The following is a 12209-nucleotide window of genomic DNA, read 5'->3' as shown; positions in this document are numbered from 1 at the left end:
ACGGTAAACACCTAAAGTCATTGAGACTCAATGAGCACGTCGACCCCTCCACGCTTTTCATCCATTATCACACTTGACACGCTGCACGCCAGTCTCACGAAGCGAGCGTGTAATTGTAATTACGCGAACTGCACGGTGTCGTCGTAAAGGAAGATTTGTCAGCTGCATATATATACATATATATATATATATAAACCAAAGGTACGGTTAGGACACGCGCCACATTACGCAATCGAGAATCGCCCATACCAGCTTATTTGTAATTGCGAGCTCGTAATCATTAAAGGCGACTTCAGCGGACGTTATAACGATTTGAGGTTTGCATTGGCAAGTAGCAGCAACATCAATAGTAAAATCAACAGCGACAGTATAAACCGCGCTACCTGTTCGAAGTAACGTGCCCGGTGCGTTACATACACAGTAAACGTACATACGACTGGAAGGACAAAGTTTGCCTGGCGCAACTATACCAGTTCAAGAGATCCATTGGTAAAACAAGCACGAACCACGTGTCCACCCCGTGCTGACATTGGCTACGTGGAATTTTCATAATGAGAAATTATGCGATCTCTGGCAATCGTGGCGAGCATATATGTATATATATATGTATATATATATATATATATATATATGTACGTACGATAGATATAGAAGAAGGTGCGTATCATACTAAGCGTATCCACCATTGGAATAATGGTTATTGGTTATTTATATCGACGTTGAATTGGCTATCCCAGGTGAATTACTCGCGAATTCTGTGCGAGCCGTAATTACAAGGGATTACGGTGAGGGCCATGAGTCATATCTTGGTGGTGGAGGGGTTACGGGTGGGTGTAAGGGGTAGAGATAGGGAAGCGCGAGAACGTGGGAAAAACATAAGGAATATCGCTTTTCGATTATTCCTCGTTAGACGGATAGTACCTCGTTATTAAGTTACCGCGGGGCTGTCGATCGGCGGATCGATAGGGGCTGGTTAATTCGTCAAATCGTTAATTCGTGACGTGGAAAGAGCGAGGGCCGAGGAAACTTAACGATAAATATCAATTTCCGGAGTAACTCCGTGCTCCGTGGTGCATCTTTGCTTTTACTGTATACATACGTATACACGTAGACGTGATAACTGCCAGACATATTAGCTCTCGGGATCGACACTGTAAGGCATGATATTTCGATCTGGGAAATTCTTAATTCGCTCTACGTTAATCAACGATTTGCGTTACTTCCTTATTAATAATTGCACGAGGCCACGAGAGGAGAATTGGACGGACAGAGAACGGTGTGGACCGTGGATTAAAGAAATGTATACACGTCTGGGATTTAAATTTTTCCCGCTCAGCCAATCAACCACGTGACTTCCGTCTACGGTGAACATTGGCAAGCGCCTCTGACGTCATACGGCATATATGATGTTATATAATTTTCTTGTCGAATCCAATTAGTCGCTAAAATAACCTAAAGGCCGTCGTGTCAATCGAGCGTGGAGTCCTTGTCGTATAAAACACTGACGATAACAAAAAGACAAGCTCGACTGTGTACGCTGCATAACGTGGGCATATGACGTTAAAGGCGAGCGGCGCTTTATAAATCTGTTAAGAGGTTTCTGATACAAGAAGGGATCTCTGGGAAAAATATAGCTAGTTAATACGTTACACGCACGTGCGTGTATATATGGCGCTGCGTGTTTCGCTTAAGCGTTTTGCATGCCGTGTGCCGTAAGGGATCCCCTCAACCATAACGACACTTGTTCGCGCTCGGTGCACGACTCTATTAATTATTATTAATTGCATCCGTGAATCGAGCAGCGTCTTGGGCATCGCGCAATCCATCAGCGAGGGATTTGACTCGCTCGATTTCACGGAATCACGCGGAACGCGAACGCTATTTTCTGGACTATTAATCAATCCGTAATCTGCTAGCTGGACGATCGTTATGCACTGCTTTATGGCTGGAGTCAGTATACAGGGAAGTATATATACATTGATACTATATACAAGTCATTGGTAGTCATTTGAAGCGAACGAATTTATTTAGAAATTCTATACATGAATTTCCTGCGATCCTTGCCGGACACGTATGCGACCTTGTGGCGTGTTGAGAGTCTGGGTAAAAACTCCTTGAAAAAAGAAAAAAGCCGAAGGACTCTTTACGGCAAAAGAGAGCGCCATGAAGTGGAGTAAATGTCAACAGTTAATTGCGACTTCGTGCACTAATATATGCGTTCCCAGTGGAATGGACTTTACTGGAGTACATATGGCTAACCATGGACTATGGCCATTGTAAATCAATCGGCCGGGCGTATAAGGCGGTTTTACTTAGGGAGGCCGCTTTACGTGCCGTTTAATTAAACCATTATTTGCCTGTAAACGGTAAAGTGCCGTACGTATGACGAAACGACGTTAAATGGACATTTACACGTACGATATCGGCAGTTCTTTAAAGTGTCGAACAACGGAGTTGCCGTCAAACGGGAAATAATGATAAGTAATAGAGAGAAAATAAAGTAAGAAAAACTTTATTTATCCAAGGAAACGAAGAACAAACGGCGTATCCTCTGAGGGAAAAAGAATAAATAATTTCAATTAAGGATATCCCGTGGGTTCGGAATTCTTTCGATGATTCATTGGAAAGCGTAATGTCCTGTGGTGTCGCCGAGAATGAAAGTCTTTCCTAGTCGCCCGATTGAAAACGATCGGAGGTGAACGTGAACTTGTCGCAACTTCCGCATTTAACCGGCAGCACTCTTACCGATCTGAGTACCGTTGGTCCACCGATTGATCTTCCGATCTCGAAGCGCCTGCTTGGGCAACGTGCATTGGTTGACAGCCTTAAGGCTTCGCGCGGTTAGTCGCTCCTAATGACCCCCTGGGGTCTGCAATGAGCGACGGGAAAAAATTAAGTCAGTTTGCACGCAGCAGATAATAGGTGAAGGAAAAGGTAAGGCACTGTACTGTATTGCGATAAGAACAGGGTGTAGATCCTAATGATGTCTTTGACGAGTTGGGCAACATTTCTCCCGTAGCTCCCTAGAGCGGTCAAGTGTTGCCTATTGCCTTGACTCGAAATCATTAGTAATAACGGATTGTCGACTTCCGGTTAACGCAACGGGTGACAAGTGTAATCACTATTTTTGTATTTTTTTTCCAACTCCACGTTAATCGTGCCATGAAATTCCGGTCTGTATGTCAATCAGTTCGATTGTCGTTTTTTAATATCTAAGTACAATTAGAATAAGGACACTTGCGCAAGGACTCTGAGGTCTACGCGACAGGTGTAACGTAGCTTATAGTCCTTACCAGGTAAATGCATATCGCAATTTCATTCCTCGATGTTTAGTTACCTGGCACTTTTCAGCAATTTATAGTTGACGTGGTTGGACGGTTGAGCTCTGAATTAATTTTCGGTGGGAGTGTACAGCGGAATACACGCGAGATAAGCCATTCTCTTCAATTAGCATCAAGGTCCGATTCCTTTTGTTCGGACCAGGTCGAGTCAACAGACGTTTCTTAACGTTAATCTTTTTCCTTTCTCTCTCTCTCTCTCTCTCTATCTCCCTGTCAGTCTTCCCTTGTATCTTTTATTGTGCAATCATTAAGCCTTCTTTACAATGTACCGAAAAGGGGAACAGGGACCGAGTGCACGTAGCGGCTTCGTGGAGTAACGTAAGAAAATGATCACGTTCAATTCCTATGTCCGCGGACACACTGTATATAACAATACAATCTGCCGTCAACAATACCGCGTTACAGGTGCGGCACCGGTATCTACGTGTTCAGTTTCGCATATAATGTCAGTGAAAAATCGTCGTTTTTAATGCCCGTCGCTTGTTTGTAAATCCGGCATTAGCCACGCCGTGGCATTGTTACAATTAATGGTACTGTACTTCGTTCCTGAGAATAGCCTTCGTTTCGTACAGTATAAGCGCCACTCGATCTGTTAAATCTCTGTTCTTTTTCTCACTTCATTCCTTATCCTGATTGGTTGGCTTGTCTTGTTTCTTGCATTATTTTCTTTTTATTGTCATTCTAATCGTCATCGTACAATTCATTCTGCGTTGTGTACGGTACCTAAGAATTTTGCTGACGTGATAAATGTCGTTTGGCACGTCGTGTCAAGGATACAGTGAATTCGGCTTTGGGCCGAATTTCAAATTGTACGTGGGACCGGAAGTCAAGTACCTACTGGAGAACAAAGATTTATTCCGGTGAAGGCTGCGATGAAAATTATTATTTTTTTTTTTTACAGGGTTCATCCCTTCTCTGGTGGGTCTATACGGTGGCGGTGAAGGTAGATATATATATATATATATATATATATATATATATATATATTCTTACCATTGTTATTACAGCTATTACAGCTTCTAGATATTTTATTTATTCCCAGCCGCAAAGATAAGTGAGAGTCGGAAAGAAGCAATGGGAGAGAAAGACAAGGCTGACGTGGGAAAGCGGTGTAAATAATAATAGAAAGTCTTGTAGAGTGTCCTGTCGTGTCGCTAGATGTTCCGTGCGCGATGACCCATTGCCGTGATTACGCGCGTGCGAAAGTAAAAACTATGATAAGAGAAAAAAGGAACGATCGGAGTAGCAATGAGAATTCTTGAAGAGCATACTTTATATATATAGATATTGGATCCTAAAATGGTACTCAAGAAATTGTATCAATCTTTACACGATATTGCCCAATAAAAGGGACCATTTTATATTGACTCGAGAAATCGGAGACTTGAAATTTTTTTCAATAATTCTGACAATGAAAAGTCTGACCTAGGCTTATTGGATTACACGGCGGTTCTATACTCTATATAAAGCAGTGTCGAGTAAGGTAGGATTTAAAAATGTATCTTGCGGTGAACCGTCGATTGTACTTTATGGTTTTGAATTCTATACCGATACTTGGATCAAGTGTCTTTATGCATACGAAGAGATCTGATATTTTCATCGAAATCTTTTCACAACAATCGGAAGATAATATTCGCGATAAAACTACGATCATTTTTTTTTCTCTACGTCAAGATATCATACCCAGTGATAACACCGTAGGAATAAGATATTACCACCTAAGTAAGAACAGGTTTTAAATACCAAAGTATCCAAGTTAACAGCCACCCTTTATACTCGGACTACACCTTGCAGTGCCACGTGGGCGTGCACGTGAGTCGAGTTGGCTCTAGTCTCGATCGACACTTGGGTGAGGTCAGGGTGGGTTTTATTATTTTATACGTAATATCGCATACCTTCGTGGCAGACAAAAAAAAGATTTTTACCCCAGTTAGACTTTTTTTTTCAATCTACCATTAAAGGGTGTTCTCATTTTAGGAAAAAAAAAATTAATTAAATCCCACAGAATCCCTTTTGGTCCATATTCATCTTTCCGCACTTGTGACACCAACACGCGAATGCCTTGGAAACAAGTTTACAACCGGGTATAAAACGGGTCCGGGCCATCTCATTGTCTCTCGACTTCGCACGTATATCCAGCATGCAATGCGCCAGGGTTCACTGGGTTAACGATCTCACATTCTACCGAGCGTGCTCAAATCATTTGAGATTTCCTTGGGTAAACACGGCACCATGGCTCTCGGCAGATTCATTTCTCATACGCCTACTATTGGTATGCGCGGACACGTCTCCTACAGTCGCGCTTCCACGACTTTGCTGCCTACGTGTTCTACACCATTGATTATCGATCGATTCTGGCTTCGCGCCGGCAAAACGGATTCCGTCGTGCGCGGCTTCGGTATAGACCTCGTGAAAGATCTCAGCTTCGACTAGCGTCAAGAAGGGATGGATCAGCGCATTGAGTTATTAGAAGAGGAAGAAGAATAAAATATGACAGCAGACACGTACTGGAGTAACGAACTTGTAACCGAAGGAACAAAACGGTCATTGTGGGTTGGTTCGTCTTAGAATGTATTGTGGAACACGCGAGTATCGTTCCCCATTTACATATTATATTCTTCTAGTTTATTTATTAGCGTCCTTCGTGTATACGCTTATTAAATAAAGCAATTCTCCAACAGGTCTGACCTTTAACCCCCGGCACAGATCTCGCTTAGATATTCATTTCGTTTTCGCTGTAACGCATTTATATACTTGGTGCGAGCGCGTATGTCCACTATGGGCATTGTTCCTTGTATCGAAGCGACGGTGAATGTACTTATGTATCTACATGGGTTCGCAGGTGAAGGCAATATTGAAAGTTGGTTCCGTTTTGTTTACTGAATTTGTACCGTGTGAACGTGACGGCGGGATATTTGAATTTGACTTATTGCACATTGTTTGGTACGAGAGGAATTTTCAATAGGTTTTTTTTGTCTTCGATACGATTTTATCTTTTTTTCTCGATATGCATTTAAGTATACGATTTTGAGAAAGTAGTCTACGGTTGTTTATGAAGGACGCACGTGGTATTAAAGGAAACAACGTGACACCATAAGAGTACATCGTTCCAGTTCTTAGCCAGTGGTCCTTCGCGGAAAAGTCACAAGAATGAATCATAGATCAAGAATAGTCACGACCAGTCAGATAAATCTGTAAGATCCATGGCATCCATATAGGGTATCGAGCGGGTCCACGCAACTCATGTGTTCCACGCATGGCGAATCTTAAGATTCCACTTTCAATTTCTACGAGTCAGTGTAACGGTCACTGGTATCGAAATTTGATTTAGATAAAAACATAATAAGTAAAAATTAAAAAATTATCCAAAGATTGAAAGACGATTTTGAGAATGAAAAATTTCTTAATTAATAATCCAACGAATACCCCATGGATAAGAATCGTATATGTTTATCCCACGGTATACCGATGATTGGCTTCCAAGAGGATAAATGAAAATTACTAACAATCGCTACGTAATCTCAACCTCTCTGTCACTGACAATGATTATACCAGTCGGTACCGATCAAGTCTCCCATGGATGCTGGGTAGTTCCCATAATTAACGTAACTGATCTATCGATCCTCTGATACTATACGTCTATCGTGTCCGGATGTCTATCTCCATAGTCTATCGCTATTTTATCCTATGGCAGCACCCGAAGACGACTATAGTTTCACTCCTGTACATACGGAAGCCATATATGGTGCATCGAGAGGCAGTGGTCAAGTCTTATGGTGGTGGCAACTTACCACCATCTTTATCTCGGTCACGGCGACTACGTGAAAGTGAGAGCCGTCTCTCGGCAACGTAACGGCTATATACGTGTAGTGTGTATGGACATACGTATATATATATATATATATATATCCCTTACTTTTGTAATTCCGACATTTCTGTACAAGTCAAATATAAATTTGGGTTAGTTCAAAATATCTGCTTATTTTACGTGAATTTTACACGGGACGCGTAAATACGTTTGTTCGTGTCACACAGATAGATGGGCATCAAGATCGCGAAGATCTACTCGCAGTGTTGTTCTACGTATGCGGAGGCGACAAGTACCTACCTATCCTGAAGATACCTAGGGAATTCAAAAAGGGCGTGAGTCATCCATTGTGGAATGTACAGCGCACGGCGTGATAGGTCGACACGTTAGATTTATATCCGGGGTATTTTTATAGTTTTAATTTTTTTTTTCGTTTTTTAAAATAATTTCTCACCTAACCTCAATTCAAGCTGCTGGTATCTAGTGATTTTCAATCGTTCCATTGTTCATGAATTGTGCGTGCTTTATGATATTGCGAAATATCCTTTGGAAATTTTATGACTAGGATAATTCTGTACTGTGCTTCACGAGGAAATTGAATTGTTCCAGAAAAAGAATGGACTTGTCGATATCTGTCGATTTCATTTTCTATGGTTATGATTGCCTAGTGACTTTCTAGATTACCAACGGTACGAGCTCATAGTTTGTTTGCAATATACTTGGTAATGGCGCACATAACCTAGTACCGACATTTCAATAAAGTCAATGATCATGTAGCACTCCAATTTAATGTCCCATAAAGTACCGTATGTATATATATATATACTTTCCAGCCACATAACAAAGTGATCCAAAGAGCAAGTAATAAAAAATACTTTTAAAAAAGTAGGTAACACCCGTTATCCCAGTTGCAACTTCAGACAGACATACCTAAATAGACGTCACAAATATGGCGGGATAAAAAATTTAAAAAAGACTTATGCGCGAATAAAACTGACGATCGCGGTCAGAACGAGAATTAAGTACTGGCCAAGTCTCAACTCTGCGCTGTCCCACGTAATGACCCACCATCACGCCATATGTGAATACGTTCAAACGACAGAACGAGCCGGAGGCTACGAACGAAGTAGGTGGCTCCGAGACGCTTTATTTCGTTTTACGTTCTATCTGAAGAGAATTACGTACGACCGAATCAGTAAAGGATCGCGAATCCGCTTTCTTTTTTTTTTTACGAAAAAGGTGAGTAAAAAAACATGAGGGTGTAGTAAAAAAAAAAAAGTCCAAATTCACGGGGTGCATGTTAATCGCATAATTTTGAGCGCCGTGCCTGGCTGATTATAGATTGCCAGGTGGCGCTGGAGTCACCCGTCAAAACCATCCAATTAGAGTCTATTCGAGGTGTGCCATGCATGCACGATACGATACGATATATAAAAAGAAACTCACGACCGTCTTATCTCGCCCCGTGTAAGCCTATAATTTTCTGAGGTAAGAATCGATGTCTGACGCTCTTAAGTTTTTCCGTAGAATTTCTTATATTCGTGACCTTCCTCACTTCCGCAGTGCTGATTGGGCTTCGAGGAGTAAAAAAAATGCAGATAAAATATCCCAGATCCAATTTGGTGGAACTTTAATGGATTCTCATTAATCCGATCGAAAGTGATGCGCTCTCACGTTATTACACCCGGTGGATTCTCGGAAGGTAGAATTCACTTTTTTTTACTTACGTGGCGACTTTGCGCCCTAAATGGTATACCGGTTGCATGGGAGATGTGTTAACGTCCGTTTTGAACTAACGGTTGCGCAATCGATTGTACTCGATCTTTTATTGCTATCCAGAGCCGGACTACTATTATGATATTATTATATCCCTTTTACCAGGAATTCATTTCCGAACCGATAGACTGACTACCATCGAGCACGTTCCGGTATCCCAACGACTTTAAACTGTAATTTTCGCAAACTATGTCGCAAGAATAAAGGTGGACTTACATCGCTGATCTACCACGCCTGTAAGGCCTATTCTAGGTGAGAAAAATGATCCTTCTTGCCTTGTACCTGTATGCTGTATAGTAAAGTACAGCAATGTCGGGTCCGGCAACGAAATGAGTTATGCGCATTGCCAAGCTATTGGCATTCATATCGCGTCGTAAATCGCTCCTGACACCTCGAAGAATGAAGTCAGTGGTTGCCAGAGGAAGGCGAGAGTGAAAACAAAATTTTCAAAAAAATTAATTACAAATTTTCTCAAAAAACCGTGAGTATAATTTTATTAAATAATTTGAAAATTCCTAAAATTTAGGTCTACTTCAAAACAGGATTTATGATTTTCAAAAAGACTGCTTCAAGTGGGTACCGTAAAGTCTTTTCATCGAATCAAATAAAACTGGATCTCGCGCGAGGATTGCGGCGAAATTATATCGACCGGGCTTTATAAGGTAAGCCCGAACCTCCTGTAAAATTGAGAACCGCCAGCTGACAGAGGCGGCGCGACGCCTAGAAAGAATTTAAGTAGTCGTTGCCGTATTGTAACGCGAAGAGGCGCTGCCGAGTATTGCGAGAATGAAACGGAAAGTGAGTGGGGCATGTTGTGTGGGTGGGTGTGCATCTTGGTACCGGGTACTCGGGTACCCAGTGTAGTGGTGTACTCTGGTGTACTCTCGTCTACTCACGGCTTGGTATGGTAGGACAGTAGCGCCTCGGGCGGTCCCGGACGGCACAGGTGTCTGTCTACATTATATCTTGCTCACAGTACGTCCTTAACAGTGGTACACAGGGACAATGCATGATTCGTGCAATGGAAAAATCAAGTATACAAAAGGAAAAAAAATAATGAAAAGAAAAATTTCAAAAGTAAGAAAAATTTGAAAAATAAAATTTACACAAAAAATGTAATTAGGTGATAACGATACTGATAAAATGACGTAAGAGGTAAATCGGCCTTGATACGGCAGCAGGTTGGTGCACCGCTCTAATCGCAGGTACGGGGGCGCGAAATTCGATAGCTATCAATAGCACAATAGCCGATTGTCTGTTATTGTTCTCCAAGCAATAGACGTGAAACCAGGTGGCCGAGTGAGGCGACCTTTATTTTATTTCGCCACAGATACCTGAGCTCCGCCGTTCGTTTGTCCGTCTCTACGTTTCTTTTCGATCGTTCCTCCATTGGTCCGTACGGTCTCGATTGTTTGTCTTTCGCAATCTCCGCTCCTGGGAGTCGCTCGGTACGACGGTTCTCTAATATGGAGAATACGATGTCGTAACAGTCTACTTGTCCGATTCGAGTGGTCCTTCACCAGCTGACTGTCTTTCACGCACAAAATAACACTGTGCGATAAGCAAAGTGCAATTGGTACAACCACGCGTGACAGTTGACATAGACATAAAAACAGTGTCTGCGTACGTTTTTTGACATTTACAAAATATCCCATCCCTAATATGTCAGCCGGTATAGAATTCAGTTTTACGACCTTGCGCTAAGAAAAGGATGGTCGAGTTTTAAAATATCCGAAGAAAAAAAAAATAAAGTCAAGAAAACACTAAACGCGTACAAGAACCACGTGGCACATAACGTATAAGGTAGAAAATGACGATAGCCATGTATCTATAACGATGAAGATCCTAACTGAGAGATAGGCTCTTCAAGAGACACGAATTGGCTGTCCTGGCTCATCAATATCCAAAAAAAGTAATCAGATACCCACAATGACGTTTCATACCGATCCCAATAGCATGGCATTTATTTGACCTGAAACGCTCCCAGCTACTGACTCCATCCATGCTCCCATACAATCAATAAAGAGTCACAGCAAAGATTGCTTGTCTGTAAATGCGTCGAATTCATTAGTTAATACTTAATCAAATCGCGATATAAAAACGATGTAGGCGTAACGCATGTACGTTAAGAGTCGCCCGATTACGTTTGACACGCGACGTAACGAACGGCGGCTCGCCAGCTGATAAAGTAGCCACGCGTTCCGGGACCCCGATGAAACTTTCGCAACGGCCTTGCCCAGGGACATTTTAAATGGCCGCCCGCCGAGTGTACCGGCGTACCACGCGACCGACACTAGCACGAATAGCCATAGAGAAAACGTCGATCGAACACGATTGCCGATCGAGCGGCAATATTAAACCAGCCCCGGATCAATTCCCGGCTTATCGCGTGCAGCTCACTCTAGCCGGTACAAGAGCCTGTTTGGTACCGGCCGAATCGCAGTCTATGGACGCGGTGCAACGCGCGCAGCCGTGCACCGTGTTATTGCACCGAGAAGACCACCCGCACTGGACCCGTGAGCTCTATCACTGCGCTAATTACGTAACCGCACGGAGCCCTCCTTTATTCCACGGTGAGTCGGGAGTTTCCTCACAAGAAATTTCCACGGTTCGATCGAACCGCCTCGCGCCCCTTTTGTACGATATTTGTTCCACCTTTAATGATTGTGGGACTTCTGTGCCAGGGCTACGGATAATTTAGTATGAAACGTTATGCCGAGTTCACATACCTACGTATCGAGGCTCGGGCGTCCATTATTGGCGCCCTTATGGCACATGGGCATTTCATGGGACGTGCCGACAGACACGTTTACTCTATACCCAGTGCACGAGGGAGCTCGTTAAATAATCGCTTCTTGGAAACGCGTCTGCATGTGAATTTTCCCGCTCGATTTCCACGCTCCTGATTCCCGGGCTCGTTCGCTTGCGAAAGTCGACGGGTTTGCGGTTACGTTCGTGCGAGAACGATTAGACGCTCGACCTGATAAGTCGGCGTTCGCTTGATTTCTACGATCTGCGCGTTAGCGTAATTGTCGGTGCGTTTGCTGTTTATGCCGTATGTGGAAAGTGTGTTAGGGATACGGGTTTCGTTTGCGTGGCGTCCATCTTGAATTCAGTCGTGTCGCCATCGGGTATATTTACATAGATGAATGTACCTGTCCGATGGATATGCTCTTTAAGGTTAGCGCTAGTTGAATCATTGAGGGAAAAATCGTTGCGAAAGTGGGTCTGATCGGAATCGTATATGGTATCGTTAGTTATGGTTTTTCCCGGGATGCTGAGGG

At 42.8% G+C, this 12209-nt stretch overlaps 1 protein-coding gene across 8 annotated transcripts in view; it reads right to left on the bottom strand.

The window, feature by feature from the left end:
- LOC107263679 overlaps positions 1–12209 on the bottom strand; it is a 103928-nt gene that overhangs the window by 27705 nt on the left and 64014 nt on the right. The gene's annotated exons all lie outside the window — the stretch shown is intronic.

The sequence above is a fragment of the Cephus cinctus genome, unplaced genomic scaffold, assembly GCF_000341935.2.
Source record: "Cephus cinctus unplaced genomic scaffold, Ccin1 Ccin1_scaffold0160, whole genome shotgun sequence".
Taxonomy (NCBI): Eukaryota; Metazoa; Arthropoda; class Insecta; order Hymenoptera; family Cephidae; genus Cephus; species Cephus cinctus.
The sequence above is the reverse complement of the archived record's forward strand: the minus strand, read 5'-3'. Positions and strand labels throughout refer to the sequence as shown.